The 18,700-nt window shown below is 35.0% G+C and overlaps 1 protein-coding gene across 2 annotated transcripts in view; it reads left to right on the plus strand.

Moving 5' to 3' along the window:
- The window catches only part of ERC2 (ELKS/RAB6-interacting/CAST family member 2), a 535,854-nt gene that overhangs the window by 46,648 nt on the left and 470,506 nt on the right, over positions 1-18,700 (plus strand). The gene's annotated exons all lie outside the window — the stretch shown is intronic.

Consider the following 18,700-nt stretch of genomic DNA (forward strand, 5'->3'; position numbering starts at 1 on the left):
TGATGTAATAAAGAATATCTGAACTACACATTATCTGAAGTAATTCCTAAAAAGCATATCTTGGGGTAAGGAAATAACTTCATCCAAAGTTACTGTGTTTCTTCTTTCCAGGTTTACATTTAGAAGTAACTGGAGTATGTTAAAATGACCCCATCTGTGGCTTAGGAAAAAAAGTCACAGATAAACACTCTTTGTAAAGACAAATCAAATCTCTGCTCACAACCCTGTAACCGTAGTTTTATTTTTTAAACAAGAATTTAAAGTATTTTACTCAATTTTCTCCATTTTAAAATTTGCATGATTTTTCTGAGAAAACTTTGAATTAATGAACTAAAGCAAAATCTATAGACTTAGAATTTATAACACTTCAGTATTTTCTGATTCTTAATTTAAAAGAGAAAACAGAAAAGGATTTAAAACTATTTCCCTGTTAGCTCAACTTTCTACCTGTGCATACAGGTATAGAGTTTTATACACAGTAAGAATAAACTAATGTAATTTAAAACAAGAAGAGAAAAATAAATTGTGTTTGCATATATTATGTTCATCAACAGCATAACTGGAAAACATAAAACTATTTCTGAAGTCCAATTGAATTGCTGTTTATAAAAAACAAACAAACAAAACAAATCACAAAACAAAATAAATAAATAAATAAAACAAAACAAAAAAACCCTAAACCAAAACAAAAAAACAAAACCCAGAAGAAAACCACTAAAACCTTCTTGTGGGGAGAGTAAATTTTATTCCCCTGTATTTGAAGTAGAAGAATTTCTTGGCCTACCTCATGATAGAGGATGAAATAGTAAAATATTCAAACAAGCCATACTTAAAAAAAAAAAGGGGGGGGGAGTGAAAACCCAACATAACTGCTGTTAGTGTTTTGTCAGTGGAGCAATTGGATAAGGCATCTGAAGGGAGGAAAAATGTAGCTGGCATACAGAAACGGCCAGAACTACTTTTTCAGGATTTGCTACAAACTCTGAGAGGTTTTACTTAGCTCTTAGTTGTTTTCTTAAGTGCCATATGTATAGGCAACTTCTTTCTTGTATTATTGGGTTGTACCGAATCTGTCTTTGGCAAATCAGTTAAGTAGTCGGATTCTTGAAGAGATTCACTCAAATTGCTAAGATCATATTAATAACTTTCTAATGTTTTGGATTAGATGGGAAGCACTGCAGATAGATAAAATGCTGGTTACAAGTACATGTAGCACCACATCTGACCTCAGTACTAGTGCAGGGAAAGCTGGTGAGGGCACACACTGATGAAAACAATCTTTATCCTAAATACCTGGTTTCATTCACTTTCAGAGAGATGCCAAGAAAGCATAGTTATCTTGATTAATTGCCAGCCTCAGGTGTACTGGAGACAAAAGCAAACTGGAGCCTCACCTGAGGGGAATATTAATTAGCACTAGCACACCTACTGTTCTGTCTTGAGTACTTAATTTCTTTAGCCTAGATGAGAACAGTGATTTATAAAACAGAATTTAATGACTGTATTAGAAAACTGGTTGTGAATATGAACATAAATTAATCCCTAGAGTAATTTCCTCTATAACATGAAATAGGGAATGTTTCTGCAAATTTAGCTTTATATCTCACATACTAGTTTAACTTTCTTTTTACAAGATATTAATGCGGTTTGATTTTTAAAAAGAAAAATACATAGCTGACTTCTTCCAACATATTAGAGTAATATGAGAATGTTCATTTGGACATTTCATTAGGTGGAGGAAGAAGTGTGTATTTGATGCGTCAAATCCCATGGTCCCAACTAGTTTCTATTGGGTGAGGTCACGTCTTACCACTAAGAAATTTTATCAGCCAAACTTTTGCTGCCTTTCAGCTGCCGACTTTGCTGTGCTGCTGAAGCACATGCACGCTTGGCTGCTTTTGCTGGTGTTTCCTCACTGAGAGATATTGCACTGGCAAAGGCACTGCACGCGGTGGGTAAGAGCCCAGAGCTTACAGCTGCTGGTGCTGCTGTATTACTGGAGTGCGCCCAGGCTGGCATTTTACCAGCAGCTGAATGTCAGCTGAGGGTTTGTGTCATTTGTGAAGGTGGTTTCAGTGGAAGGACTGGATTTTGCCTGCCTCATTTTGAGATACTGTGGAGGCATAGCAAAAAGAAGGCAATATCTTACCACAAAAATTGGCAGCATATGCCCATGTCGAATCCAAAAATTATTAAGTGATCACTTTGAACAGTTATCTTACTTTGAAAATGCTTGTATCATAGCATTGTTGAATGGATTGAGTTGGAAGGGACCTTTAGAGGTCATCTAGTCCAATGCAAATATAATACATTTGTAATACAATTATAGAAACATTTCTTTTTAATAAAATTAGGCAATGAAATAGTTTCATTAGGAATACTATGCTATATTTTAGGTGTATACCTATAACTAGATTTACTATGCCCTGAGACTACTTTGGTCAGTCTCCCCTGTGCAATGAAGTTGGTGACATAAATGCATATATAATTGAGGAAAAACATGTCTCATTACTGAATGAACGTGTGTTAAGAGATGAGGGCTATGGCTTAAAAATAATAATGAAACTATAAATGTAATCTAATGAAAATAGCAGTAAGTTGAAAAATTGTGAACATGATTTTTTTGTAATTTCTAAGTATCTTTTGTAACTGCTGCTTGTACCTTGGTAAAGAGAAAAAACCAGTTCTAATAGCAGACAGTAGGGTAACTTCTGAGTACATCTGGAATGTGAACTTAGTCTTGATACTAAATATGGTAAGAAAGCAGAGTGTATGAAGTCCCTGGCTTTTCATTCCTTGAACTGGAGTGAATGCTACTCATACAATACCACTGTTGGCATAAGCAATGTGTTTTGATATATCTTTTCTTGAGATAGAGAAGAATATTGATTTTAAAATTAGTTTGTGCAACCTTGTACTTAATGCTTTGAAGGGAGATAGTGGAAAATGCCTAGGGAAACTGGGAGCAGATCTCACAAACTTTAGCTATTGAATTTGTGCTGTGAAAAATTTTTAAGATCTTACAAAATCCCATCCTAAAGGAAAACATAAGTTTTGAAAAAGTGATGTGATACATACTCTGTAGCACTTAATCTTTCACAGTCATAAAAATGTAGCAGTGGAAAAACTAGGAGGAAGAAAGTTGCTAATTGATTGCATGTTATGTATCAGTAGTGTCTTGTTCACTTGCTGTTAAAATAATACTGATAAAGTATGACCCAACTATCCCTTTATCAATAAAAATTAAAACCTTCTGGAAAATTACCTGTTCAAAATGTATTTATTGGAGTTTTTGTTTATAGATATCTCTTTTTTAAAAGCTTTTCTGCTGATATTTCTATTGGTATTCTAATTCATGCTAAAGAAAAATTTGTAGGACTTTGTATGTTGTGTTTAAAGATACATAAATATATACTCTGTTACTTTTAATATAAAGGACTTTCCGTACAGCAAGGAAATGTATCGATATTTTTACATTTTACTATACGGGAAACTGCTTTTAATATTTCAGTTTAGTGTAGTGCCATTGACATATCTGGAAAGCTTATTCTTTGTCAACAATCCAATTCATAAAATAGTCTACTGAAAACCATGTTTCAGTTCTATCAAAATATGAAATGTGATATATGATATCAGACCAGTGTTATATCAATTCAGTCAATGAATGTCTAAAAAAACCTTTTCCTCCTGTAGGTAATACTGTATTCTCTCAACAGGTACCTAAAATCACTTTCCTGATAAGAATATTTTTTCTTCTTTTTAAAGTATACATGTCTTAACTTTTGAGTAATATACATTTATTTTGGTGGTTATGCAGCAAGAACAGGGAAGAAATGGTAAGAGTGACTCAGAAGTTAGAAATTGAGTTGTTTTATTAATTTACAGTGTTTACAGCATGCTGTAAAATGTTTAATAATATACTGGCCTAAGAGGAAACCATTCAGACTCTATAATGGTGAAGCGGCCAGAGAGCTAAATGCTCCTTTAGCTTCAACTTCGTAGATTATGGTCTAATTCATAGTTTTATCTTTCTCTGTGACAAAATTGAAACGGCACACTTTCAACTTCTGGTGCCAATTTTCAATGTGCCAAATCTAACTACCTTCAGGCCTTTGCTTTCCAGCAAAACTACCATCTGCTTCACAAAGAAAGGAAAAGGGTTGAAGTCTTGCAATTAAAACTGGCATTTCAACAATAGTGCTGTATCATTTTTATTGAATGTTTATTTATTTAACGAAGTAGTAGTCAGATTTGCCAATCAGTGCTACATTGTGTGATGTGATATAGAGCCCATAGGAAAAGACAGCTGCTAAGAAGTATTTAGATTTTCTTGGACAGATTGGAGAAAGTATATTTTTGGCAAATTCAGATTTTTTTTTTGTTACATTTATTGCCATATTTTTGATGTGATGACAACATAATCAACTTCCAGTATCAGATTCACAAAAGACTGTTACAAGTTCGTTTCTATCTTTTCTTTTGCTTAGGCGGTTCTGTATGTATGCAGGTATAGAAAAATTGGGTCTCACCATTATGCTTGTGCTCAAACTTGTTACTTTCTATCTTGACTTTTTGTGTATTCACTGCTCTGTCTCAGCTCCCACGTTGCTTCCCCAGTTGTGTCTTTTTATGCTTCTTTCTAGCTCAAACTCTTTTCCACACCTGCCATATTACTTCCCCCTAGGCCTATTATTTCTTAGTGAGCTCTTTTTATATGCATTTCTGTATATCCTTTCGGTGTTGCTTGTATCTCTAAGTGCACCCTACGGGTAATGTCTCTTCTTATCATGTGTTTACTTTTTCAACCTCACGTGCCTTTGGCCAGTTAACATTTTTCCAGTGTCAGTTCCTTACTATTCTTTTCTCAGTGTGTTCTTCCAATTTTCTTGTCATGCTTTTTTTTGCCTCACAGAAGTTTTAGCATGGCTTTTGTGCCTGGGGTTGCCTATACAGTTGGAGAATATGTCTTTGTACAGATCTGAACAGGTATTAGGGTTTGCTTAAATGAGTTGTAGCTATTGTTTCTGTTGGTGTCATCTTCTCTCTATTGCCATCACTTTCACTGTGAATGATAGTGTAGGAGTGTTTGCAAAAACAAGCTTCTGGAAGTGAAGGGGTGTAAAGTGCTTGATAATATGACTTAATATATTGCTATACGTTTTGCTATACATGAGGAGGGATGGAGGGATATCATGTTCTTAGAATGACAGTGGAGGTATGCAGCTTAAAAATAATTATTATGAGCCAACAGAAGTGTGTTACTGAATGTTGAGAGAAATAGTATGACAGCAGAAAGGGAAAATATGAAACAGATGTACCATATGTTTCTGTGTGTTTGTTTTCTATAATAAAACCATGGGGCATGCAAGAATAAATGTATTATTCATAAAAAAGTAAATTTTATTTCCTTTTGCAGGGGCTGGGGAAAGCTCCAAATTTATGTTTCAGATTCATTCAGAGAAACTATCTTCATGCTTGAGCGCAGTGTTTTCTCTTTTATATTCACTGATGATATTTTTGTGTGTGTGATTTTTTTCCTCTGTGCTTTTTGGCAGTTGGGAAGGGCCTAAAATGGGCCTCAAATGCCCTGAAAAGCTGTAATAAATATTACTAAAACAAGAAGGGACATGCTTCTATGCACAGGATTTGTGGCCAAATGTACACGTATCCCAGACTATATAGGTGTTGCTGGGGAAATAATGGATTTTAGAAGGCCTGTATGGCTATCACACACTGGAAAGTGGATACCCTTGCTAAGATTTCCCAGTCATTTCTGGCAGACTCCAAATATTTTGCCATAGCATAGGGTAGATAATGAGTATGAATGTTACCCTTCAGTTTTAGTTGTAGGAATTACCTGAATTAGAGTATATTTAAAAAAATATATTTTCTTACCTCCTACCTGGAATTAAAAAAAATATTGTTTTAGTACTTTATGCAAACTGACCCACTGACTAGGAATGACATGTATTTTTTTTCTTTGGAGGGAAGGATGGTATTTTGTTGAACACTAGATTTAAGAGTGGTTATATAAGGTTCTCCGTTTTCTTTATCTAAAGAATAGAAAAATTTCACCGATTCACACTGTATATGTGAATCTCAGCTGTACGATGTGTTTAATTAAACCTCCCTTGGTTTTACATTGTGTGGAGTCTTGGGGATCAAAAGTTTTGTAAAGGAAATAATGAATTATATGTAAGTATCTGACCCCTTCTCTCTTGTTTTTCTTTGTAGTATCATTTTGCAGGCTTCTGTGAAACTACCCTCAGATTTGCAGGATAATGAGTAGAAGAGTTAAGGCGTAGGTTCCAGTATAGTATTTTTTTCTTTTTAATCCTATGAATGTCCCCATTTCAGTTGGTTTTGAGGGGACTGTAGTTTTAAATTAATCCTGTTTAATTATTCAGTTATCTGCTAGAACAAACTTTGAATTAACAAGGCAGACCACCCAAAGCTTTCACGTTTAGGGAGAAATAATTATCTTCTGTTTCACATTCCTTTTTATTTTAAAAAGCATTGATGAACAAATTGAAAGATAGGAAACTTATTCTGTCTTGATTTTTAACTGCAATTACTGCATTAGATCTTGTGTTAAATATCTTTTGATCATTACAGCACAATTAAATTGACGATAGAAATGGGAGCTTGGCAGAATAGCTTAAATTTTTTCAAGCACTGAGGCAAGTACATACTTCTAAACCATATTCAGACAAGCCAATATGGATTGCTAGGAAATAAACCAGCATTTTCAGTTTTGCTTTGAGTCAAAACTTACAATTCTAAGTCAAAATTTTAAGTCATTTGGAATTTATCTGAAGTAGGAAGTTGAGGGCTACATCCTTTGGTTTTCCTCAGGGAAAATGGAAAGGAAAAAAAAAAACCCCAACATCTGGATTTTTGCAAACAGGAAGTAATTAATTTTAAAAAAGAGACGTGGTGATGGCTGATGACTCTCCCCATCTCTTGACTCCATGGAAATCCTTTTTTACACTTCCATGGATTTTGGATTCCAGTATGTAAAAAAATACCACTGGGACATCAGCAATAGGATTGTTCTATGTATTCATAGCATTTGAATAGTCTAGATTGAGGCTGAAGCTATTCTCAGTTATGGTGTTTGGGTACCTGTGCTAGGCAGTCATAGGCATCTAGGTCTGAATACTGTTCCCATCGCTGCTATGTAAGATGGCCTCCTCTGAAGGATGTTTGTGAAACTCCTTTGTAGCCAATTTTCTAGCTGATACAGAAATGTTGATTTGCATTAAAATGAAGGCCAAAATGAAGCCAAGAGAACTGCACTCTGAAATAAAATAATCTTTGAAACATGTTAAAAAGTACCTGCTAATATGGGATAGTAGGTTTGATACCATTATAACTCTAAGAATTTCCTAGATAGGTTAAATTCAGTGGCTAGATTATCTGATGATGTAAATTTATGCTAGAGAATGTGATCAAGTTTTCACTGCTTGTGGTAGAAAATAAGGAGTGGTGGAATACATCAAGATGATTCAAAGCAGGAAGAGGAAATTAAATTTATTCACAGAGTATGAGCAAACCTTGCTTTGTTTGAGATTTTATGAACCTTGTGATTATTATTTTTTGCATGTTTTATTTTTGTGAATGAATTCAGATTGTCAGGATTTTGCATTTAATCAGAACAAAGAGAGGGACTGAGCTGTTATCTACTGATGCTTCTCTGTAACTACTTTATGTTGTACTGTAGAAGCAGCAGAAACTACTTCACAGGCTTTTTTTGAGGTCATGGAATTCAATTAAAGAATTACTTTCCCAACTTTTTTTTTCTCGTTATATGGAATCTTATTTTTGAATAAGGGCATAAAACCATATTCAGATTGGGAAAACTTAATACCTGTAAATGACATATATTCTTTGTGTTATCACTACAATTGTTTTCTATAAAAAAAGCAATGAGATTAGAGTAAAATTCAACTTTGAATTTTTGAACATAGGAAGTTTGAATAATAGTCTTACAGTAGGTGTTCTGCAATACCTCCAGGTCAGAGATAGTTTTACCAAAAATGAGCAAAAGGGAATGAATCTTTTCTGTTAAGAGCTCTTACTGAAAGAGGAATCAAAGCTTCTGTGTTGAATAGACTAACACATCAGCCTTTGATACGTATGTTTTGATGGGAAAAATGAGGCTGTTACAGCAACCCCCTTAGGAGCTACAAGAGGTGCTTCATTTGTTGTCTAAGGACATCTGAATTTTGGTGTGCTTAAAAGATTTTCATTATGTGTACTTCTTATTTATATACACACATGTGTTATGGTGTCTAGATGCTGTGTTGATTGGCACAGTAAAGTAAATAGAAAAGAAAAAAACCTGGTTTTGTAATATTTTTGGGCCTGTTCTTTTGCATGATTGCATTTCCTATATTGTTTCTGGTCTACTTTTAAGATCATCTGAGATTTCTGCTCTGAACTTTGCTTCCTGTTGGGTCTGTTGCTTTTTGATCTGAATTGTGAGACTTAATGACTGTTGTAGCGAAGTGTAAAGCTTGTGATGGCTTGTCTTGCCTACTAGTTCCTATTATCACCTAGCAATGAGTTGAGAACCTATGGTTTTGCTATTTCATCAAAGATTACTGGTATTCAAGTTATTTAAACTATTACTTGCTAGGTAAGCAACTGAGACCTATCTCCCAGGAAAGTTGAAAAGAAAAACCTGTTTTTTGTTTTGTTTGGCTTTTTTTTTTGGTGGTGGTGGTGGTTTGTGTTTGATTTTTGTTTTTCCTCCAGAAAACCGTTCACTGACATTGTTCTGGCATAACGCTTCAAGAGAGGATTGTTACACCATCCAGGAATCTAGTCTTTCTACTCAGTTGAACTGAAGGATTCCATTTATAAAATATTTAAAAATATTTTATTCTGAAGGATCCTGCTTTGGGGATTACCTTTGGGGTATTCTTGAGAAGTCACAGGTTTTCTATCAATCTGCCTAGCTTGCTTATGAGAAAGTTAGATAATGCACTCCACTTACAGGCAGTAAGGGTCCTGATATTTTTATTTGAGAACCACTTTTTCATATTTCATAATGACAAGTTGAGATTTCATTTTTCACTGGCGATGAAGTGGTCAGGAGCAGTATAAATGAAAAATACAGTTTCCGTATGCAGAAAGTAAGCCTGAAAGACAAATGGCAAATTCTTACTTTTTGAGTTAAAATGAATACTTCCCTGCTGTTCAACTGTTTTCCCTCTGGGTGTAATATCTTAAGAATCGTTTCTTTCTCCATGGACGCTGATTGAAAGCTTTGTGGTATCATCTGCTCTTTACACTCTTCTCCCAGCGTATTTGGTACAGGACAGCCATAATCTAACACAGGAGGTGGGTGAACAGATGGAAAAAAATCAAATTGAATTCAGTCCTCCCGTTCTTATTCAGGGAAGATGATGTAACAAATGGGCTTGTGTAAGAAGTTTTCATTGTTGTTACCATATTGCTGTAGTCTTCAATAGGAAATGTGTGAAAAGATTTTAGTTGATATTTTTGGAGAAGTAGGACTAAATTTCCAGGTGACTGTGAAGAGTTATTTTCTGAAATTATTAAAAAAATTACTTTCACTTGTATTTCATTATTGAGATGTTACACATTCCTATTGTTTACCACCTGTGGAAGTACATGACTAGCATATGTTGTTGACATAATCTAAAATTAGCTCAGTATATATGCAATTATGAAGTACAAATGAATGTAACTTGTGCATTTTTAATATTGAGTTAGGAAATTTGGATACACTATCAGCTTAAAGATTACAAATAAATGATTTAGAAACTTGCAAATTATTCTGAAGTGTCTTTGAAGTGTATTTCAACTAAGGTGTAATAGATGTAGTCTATTTTGATACATACAGAGGACAGGTACAGCATGACATTTAAACAACTACAGTATGTCACATTTTCAGTAACAGACTTGCAGCGTAGGCTGCAAGAAGAGAATTATTTATTTGCATTCCAATATTGCTGAGAAATTCCAACTAAAACTGAGGTTTGCTTGTGAGAGTAGTTGGGTAAAATAATTTAGGCTCTCAGTTGAAATAAAGGATAAAAAAACACAAATGGTGAGAGATAACATAGAAAGATAGACAGGGAGGAATTAGTTTTGTATTCAGACTGGTCTAGCCTCTGTAGTTACAGGTAACTATCTATTAGAGATTTGGTATGGAGTGGCCCCAAGAGGATACTCTTTCTTACTCTTTCATGTGCTCTTTCGTACATATGTTATTTTGTAATTTGGAGTGCTCTGTGGGTCAAGCATCATCCCTGCACTCCTTTAATCATTTAAGGCCATAACTGAGTACCTCAGATCATCTCTGCAGGAAGCTGGCAGAAAGGACTGTACAGGAGCTCTACGTGTCCCCGTTATTGGAGAATCCTGCTCTGCAAGCTGTTGTCTGTGAAGTTACAATAGAGCAATTTGAGAGATGTGAAAAGAAGCAAAAAGTAAACCTGGCTGTATGGATTATAGATTCTTGCTTAGGTGACACAGAGGAAAATGGGCTGTTATTGTATTCATTAACTGTAGCTGGCAGGAGGGCTGACAAAAATATCTACATATACTTGTAGATAATTGTTCTTACTCTATTAACAGGAAAATGATTGGTTTTGTAGCACCCTGATTGTAGCAAATTATTTTGTATAACCTGTGGTCTTTACAAAAGAAACCATCTCATATGGTTGGAGACATAGAAAAGAATTATACCTTATGACCAGTCAACATGCTGTAAATTCCTGGCCTCCTCTTTATGGTTCACTGGTACTAAGTTTTGAAAACAGTGGCTTAGAGAGATTAAAAAACATTTATTATTATTATTTTTCATATTATGACATAAACAATGCTCCATGGCAAAAATTCCACAAAAATAGGAAAACTCTGATTAACTCCATAAGCCTACAATTATTTTTCTGTCCAGTAGAATATAGGAGTAACTGTATTCCCCCCCGTCATTAGAGTCCAAAACTGTTAGAAACTAATTTGTTCATGCTTACTTGTATCATATTATTCAATCACTCTTGTGTTTATATATGCCAAGAAGTCACTGATTACCTAGATAATGACGATATAGTTGGTATAGTCATACAGTATTTTGAAAAGCTTTTTCAAAGTCAACTGTCAAAGGTTCTTAAAAGAAATAATCTGTTGTGAAATGAAAGTTTCTTTGCATGGATTGATCACTTGTAGAATACCTCTCATGGAATAATAACAGGTTGAAATGAATCAGGGAGATCGCTTATAGGATCCAAAAGGGATCTCTTCTGCTCAACATATTCATTAACTGTATGAAAAAGGGGCAGAGAGTATGGTGGCAGCTTTTGTTGATGTTCTTAGTAGGGATAATGACAGCGAATACTGACTCAAGGTGTTGTAGGGGTGTCCTGAATGAATGTATGATGAGACTGTAAATGAAATTCAATACCGAGAAATGGTGCACCTCAGGGAAAACCAATACTAAATTTACATAGGCAATGATGCTCACTGGGCTATTAGCACACAGAAAAGAGGTTTTGGGGTTATAACACATTTTCTACCAAAATGTCAGCGTGCATGCTCAGTACAGTCAAAAAAAGTTGATAAAAATTCAGAAAAAGATTGGGAAAAAGGAATGACACACAAACTAGAGAACATTATGGTGACCGTCTATGGTTTGTAGCTCATCTGTGTCCTGAATTCTCTGCAAGTTCAGATCCCCTTCATCTCAAAAAGGGTATGGTAGAACTACAGAATGTACTATTTAGAAAGGAAGGAATGGTAAACAAAAATATGGAAGGTCTGCTAAGGTTGGAAAAGAGATGATGGAAGTGGGATGTAACAGAAATCTGCAAGAGTTTGAGCAGCATGAAAAAAGAAAGTGAGGTATAAGTGATATTTCTCATAAAATGGGGATTAGGAAATACCAGATGAAAGTAGCATGGTCAGAATTAGCAAAAGACATTTAAACAAAAAATGTGGAGTTCAGCTGGCAGCTCGTTGCTGCAGGACTTTGGCTTCCACAAATTCAAAAAGTCATTAGATAGATTTATAAAGGTGTTTCAAGGACTGTTAAGCACATAGCTCCTCAGCCTGGGCCTAGAACTCCTTGTGCTAAAGACTACCAGAAACGGCATCCCCTTCTGCTTATGCCTTTTATACTCTTCCCTAGGCATCCAGTATGAGCTGGTTGTTGGAGCCAGTACAAAAACATCCTATAGACTTAGGAGCCCCGCTGTTTCTTTCCCTTGTTCAAAAGATGGTTCAAAGATTCTTTTGTTTTGTTTTGTTTTGTTTTTGTTGGATATGCAAGAAGTTTTCTCACTAGATCATGCAATTGCAATCTTTTCTATGAAAGCACAGAAAAAGAAAGCACTTAGGCTGTATTTTAACTACATTTGAACTGTGGTTACCCCTCCCTGTGTGTAAGTTTAAAAGATGAATCACCTGTGTGGACTGTATTCCAAACCTCTCACTGATCTTAAGAAGAACAGAGTGATCATAGTCATAAATAATGTCATCAATGAACGGTGACATCTTCTGGGCATATACTTGAGTCTGTGTTTCAGACATTCTTTCATCCTGCTTCTCCCAACCAGGGATTCTGTCTCCAAATCAAGAGAAAAAGTGCCAGAAAGATCTCTATCTGGAACCATGCTCACAGTGAAACTAAATTAATTGTCAGCAAGCTTACAGCAGATATTCTTGTTCACAAGCAGATTACATTAACTCACTTCATAAAAGCTATTCAAACATTAAAAAATTTCAATCTCTAAACAAGAATTGCCACTATCAAATATATGCTTAGTATAAAACTGGCAAGTAGATCAGTTAGAGGATATTTTAGGAGACGATAAATTTGGGTTTAGTAAAGATCACACCTTTATTAGGGAAAATAAAAATGATGACGTATACCACCTGGTCAGGATAATTCCGACCTTTATAGACAAAGCTTCCTTTAAATGGGTACCAGTTATCTTAGAAAGCACTTAAAATCCAAGGGATCAGATATAAAGTACCAGAAATTATTCAGATTTAACACGTGAGTTTGAATTAAGAAAGTAATATCCTGTTCAGAGGAAGCAAGACTGTCAAAAAGGTTGTTAAGATTAAAATTGAAAGACCAAAAAAGCTTCCTTTTTCTGTAACTTTTAAATAAGGACATTTTGGTGTTTATTTCTTATGTCACATAAATTTTGGTTTTTCTGAAGAGTAAGAGACAGCAAAAATGTCAATGTCCCGAACAATCTAATTAGTCTCAGCTAATGCAAATATTAATATTATTTCTGCTGGAAAAAAAAAAATTGTATACAGGCTGGTGTGAAAGTGTGCTATATTTGGGTAATATTTATAACTAGCTGCAGTACATTGATTTATTTATTGAATAGTTTTGTCAGATGCTTGTAATGAAAAACCAATGTATCTCTTCATTAGTAATAACAGCCTTCTGGTATTTTGTCTCATACAATTGAATTTTAACACAATAAAAACTACAAGTAGAATTTCTTTTGTTGGTAGGTATGTAGTTATCAAACTTCTGTCATTGGCACAACTTTCAGCACAGTTTCATTTTGAGCAAACTTTTCAAATGAAGTTGCCCAATAATTCTGAGGAGAGCTGCATTGATCATTAGTGTTTATTCTTAAACTCTAGGATAGACTTAAATTTAGCTGAACAGAGCTGTAACACCAGGTTCCTGAGTGTCTTGTCAGACTACCCAAGTGAGAAATTATCAACTTGTTGCCCTGAGCTTAGACTGTTGTGTTTCTCTTTATAGATATTATGAGGAAAAAAGGTGACAAAAGATTCTACAGAACAAAATGTTAATATAATGTCTATTTGATTATAAAAGTAATTAAATGTATCATTTTTCTTTGTTTTCTGAAATGCTTGGAGCCATTTTATCCTTGATTCTGTTTAGCGATAGTTAAACATAAATGATCCAGCTGGCTGAAGACTTTTCACTTGGCAGGTAAGCAGCTGGTATTACTCTCCAAGGAGGTCAGGGTATCTTCATTTCATCATCTGTGGAATTTATCTTCTCCGGTCCAGCTTGATTAAACCTCCTGTGGCACTGGAGGAAAAAGAAGCAAAGCAAGAAAATTTTTATTGACTAATTAGAGTTTAGGACTATGCAAATTTAACTTCTTTTTTCCCCTTCTCAAATATTTCTTGTGCTAAACAGAATACAGAGTAATCACAGAAGAATAGTTGCTTGGAAATATAAATTGATTATTTAATTATTTTACTTGACAGTTTTACTTGCTATAAAGGTCTAAAGAATTTAAGAGCTTTAAGCTCATAGAGAGCAAAGCATTGTGAATGTGATGTGAGTATGAAAGCCACAAAAATATTTTTCCTTAGGAGGGTTATTTTTCCACCTCTTTGCAACTGAAGAGAACCAGCAGAGCCCTACAGTTGATAGCATCTCCTGTTACCCTTTCCAAGGGAATTTTTTTGATGAGTAGACTATGTGGGTATCCTTCTGCTGTTTTGCTTCAGAAACAACTTTGAATTTCCCCCCATGCAAATACAGGTTGTCTGATTAGATCAAATTGTAACATACAGACAGCTTCTAGGATTTGAATGACCTGAGAGATGAAAAGAAATTAGTTTAAACCAGATACATGTTTATGTTTTTCTGCAACAAGATTTTCATATGGGAATGTGCATACAAGGAAAAAGTGTGTTGGTTTTTTTTTTTTAATGGAAAGCCTTTATCTTTTAAAGTAATCAATAAGAAAAAGTACTTGAGATTTTCTGGAATTTGCTTTGTCAATAAGTATTCACTGTGATGAACAGTTTTGGAACACAGAGGAAAAACGGAATGGTTATTCACATCGTACCCAGATATTTGATTCATATTGAATATGGATAGCATGTACACAGGATTTCTATAGGCTCTGTTTATCAAAGGAAAAAAAAATCCTCTCTAAAAAGTATAATGTGTTTTACTAAGGTTTTTGGCAGCACAAATGGCAGAGTGCTGTTTTAAGGTACGCTTTTCTATAAAGGGTTTTTTCATGTCAAAGTTTCAGAGTGAAAGTGGCCTAGACTTTTTTCTCTTAGACAAAATTCAATATCTGGGACTGAACTTGTGTTCCCAATACAACTGGGATTATTAGAGAAGGTCTGTGCAACAGATGAATTGTGGATGATAGTTTGGAGAGGAAAAAAACCTCAAGAGTACCTTTAACATGGCTTAAATGTTAAGAGAGATTGAATGTGCTGGGTTTTTCTGTTAGAAGTGAAAGCAGGTGGTTCATTATTCCACTGATTTTTGAATTATGAATAAATTCATAAAAAACCCAGGCCTTTGAGCTGCGGCTCTTTGGTTCATGTTTGTGGGTAAAATTGCAGTTTTAAAACTGTAACCTTTCTTGTTGTTCTGAGATTGATCTTTTTAATAGAATAAGGTAAATTAATGATAACACAGAGGAATTGAAGCAGGAAGAGAAGGAGAAGCATTGTAGAATTACATCCTGTTTTGGCTGAGATAATGATTTAAGACTTGACAAAAGGACATTGTTCCATTGACCACCTCGGTTCTCTTTTGTGATCATTTAACATCTCTGTATCAGATACTGTAACTGATCATATATATAAAAAAAAATAAAGCCTGCAATGCAGGTTTCACTGCCAATATTCTGGCAAGTGTTCCTATTAAGGATAAAAGATAGTTTAGTACCTTTTAAGCTCCATTTTATTCTTACTTCTAGGACTTCTAATCTCTCCTGAACTCTGTGATCATGCTCTTTGATGGCTAGTCCTTTCCTTGTCTTTGAAGACACTGCCTGGCCATTCTGTTTTTTGCACCTCTACCTCATTGGCTGACAGTTTCATATCACTAAGTAGCATCATTCTTGAAGAAAAGGTCTCTATTTTTTCTTGCGTAGAAATAACTTCTAATAAATGTGCATAGGATGACTTCCCATTGTTACTAGCAACTTCCCCCTATAGAGTAAATTGGAAAGAAGTAAATGATTTGCTGGTTTCAGCAGCAACTTGATCTACAGGCTGCAATTAAGAATGTCTACTCTGAAGCACAAAAGAACAGTGTTATGTTTAATGTCGGTTTCTCTGTGCATCTCTAATAAAACATGTCAGGAGATTGGAATAATACTGTTTAGTTAACAGACGCTTCCGTTGTCTCGCACATTTTAAGTGTAGGACTATAGTCCAAGAAGGCAAGCTTGTATAATAAATTCTGACTGTAAAGAGACTTAGACAATGCTTACAGACTTAAACCAACTTTTTTCTATTTTTCAGTTGAAAAACAAATAGTTTTTGTCAGAAGTATTAATTGTAGTACATTAAATGGCTTAAAATGTAGACTTTATTTATAGTGACTGATACAATTTCTTACTTATGGTGGATTGTGTCCTCTAGAAGAACTTCCTTTGGGGCTTTCTGAGTAGCATAAAGGCTTAATCCAGAGAATTCTGGTGCAGATTTTACACCTCAAGGAGCACCTGCATTACTGTATGCTTCCTAGAAGGTGGCATAAATGCATTTACTTTACAGATTGAGTGGGAAGGCATACTGGAAACTGTATGAGCTGTAGCATGTGGCCCTAAATTAGAGAACTATAATTCAACATTTTATTGCTTCTGGCAGTAGTGCAGTTGATCAAAATATTAGAAATATTATTTTTTTCTGTGCAATCAGTGCATATAAAACTGTTCAAGAATAGTATAATATACTATTTCTCTTACCAGGAATTTGGTGTGAAAATATCACCTTGTAGAGTGGTGATTCTCCTGTTTATTAGAGAAGGAATTTCAAATGGAGGGCTTGGAATCAGCTTTTCTGGATTTGATGTGAGAACAGTAAGGACTGCTGATAGTGATAGCTGGGCTAAAAAAAAGACATTATAAAGACTAGTTTGGAATAAAGGAAGAAGACTAGTGCATCACATTGCTTGTTGCACTCTGCCTTCAGTGGCAGGCTATGGGTTGGGGACGGGACCACTCATGATTTTGGCTGATTCCCAACTGCTTTGCACTTGTGCTTTGCCCATCAACAAACAGCAGCCAAAGCAGGAACAGAATGAATCTTTATCTGTCTTAGTCTTTATAAAGAAATGTATATCCCATAACCTTTAAATTAGAAAGTAATTTACTTATATTTTCAGTAGTGTCTTCAGTTTACCAGACTATTGTTTAAGTAATCTGTGCTGAAAAAAGTATGTTTTCCCCTAGAATTCTCCTAAAATTCTAGTATGGAGTCTAAATGATGTCTGACATTACATTAATTTATATCATTTAACTATTGTAAGATAAGAACATGAATGAAGCACAGTACTGAACTTAGGTAGTCTGGCTTCTGAGAGATTAACTGCAGCAATGTGTGAGTTATCAGTTTGCTAGTCTATTTTCAGTCTTTTAAGAAAGTCAGGATAGAAATTATAACCAGTCTTGTGAAACAGAACTCAGGAAACACTGTAAACCTTCAAAAGAAGAAAAATACTTCTGATTTCCTTGACAAATGTTTTATATGGGCACACTTTTCTCACTAAATAATGATTGCCAGTGCAGCCTTTGAATACATGTATCAGAAACATTAAAACTTGGTAATCTTTGCAGCACCACAAAGCAAACAATGAAGGTTCATGGAGCTTTCTGTTTAAGTCGAATGTTCTTTTAATGGAAGTTGGTAATTAGCTGCATTCAGACATAAAGTTTAGTTCACTTTTATATAGTTATTTTTATCTAAAAAGTGAAGCTAAAAGCATATGCAGCACAGCAAAGATGATGTGTTTCTCTGATGTTTGTAATTGTTGCTTGATGTTTTGCGTTCAACTTAACAGTCTCAGTGGAGTTTCTCTCTCTCTAAAGGTTATTCTCTGAGAAAGGCATGGTTTTAATTCCTCAAACAGGGATATTTGTTACATGTGTACGGTGGTTCACTGCAAAGCAGTGACAATGCATCCCATCGCTTTGGGCTTTTGTGAAGTGGATTTAATGATATTTCTTTAAATACTGAATATTATGTTGCTTTTGTCCACCAGACTGTGGAAGACCTTTTAGGCACACTGGGGTGCACTATGCAGTATGTTTTGCCTATCATAGCTGACACTTATTGTATATTTAAATTGCTTCAGATATGGCTATAAGGGGTTTTTATATAATTTCATCATGTTGGAATATATCTTGTTCTGCTCATTTTTGTTTATCTTCTATTTATTTTTACTAGTCATCATGTCTCTGCATGTACTTGGGGAAGTAACAGCCTCCCTACCCACACCACCACAGATCCCTGTTCAAGATTTTGCTACTGCATGAGTTCTAATGGAAGTACAACATTATCTGGGAAACATTAGGGTTAAAGGAAAGTTGCAATTGGAAAATATGCGTAATTCAGATATGAATGAGAATTTGTTGCAAATGTATAGGAAAATCTAGAGAAAATGTGACTATGGAAGAGAAGGGAGGAATTGGAGGTAGATCAAAGCAAAATCTCTCTTATGAGAAAAGGCTGAGTGAGATTACCTGTGTTCATTTAGCCTGGAGAAGAGAAGACTATGGGGGGATCTTATCAATGCTTATAAATAAAGGGTGGGTGTCAGGAGGATGGGTCCAGACTCTCTTCAGTGGTGTCTAACAACAGGACAAGGGGTGATGGGCACAGATTGGAACACAGGAAGCTCCACCTGAATATGAAGAAAAACTTCCTTACTTTGAAGGTGACAGAGCGGTGGAACAGGCTGCCC

Source organism: Phalacrocorax carbo, chromosome 6, assembly GCF_963921805.1.
Source record: "Phalacrocorax carbo chromosome 6, bPhaCar2.1, whole genome shotgun sequence".
Taxonomy (NCBI): Eukaryota; Metazoa; Chordata; class Aves; order Suliformes; family Phalacrocoracidae; genus Phalacrocorax; species Phalacrocorax carbo.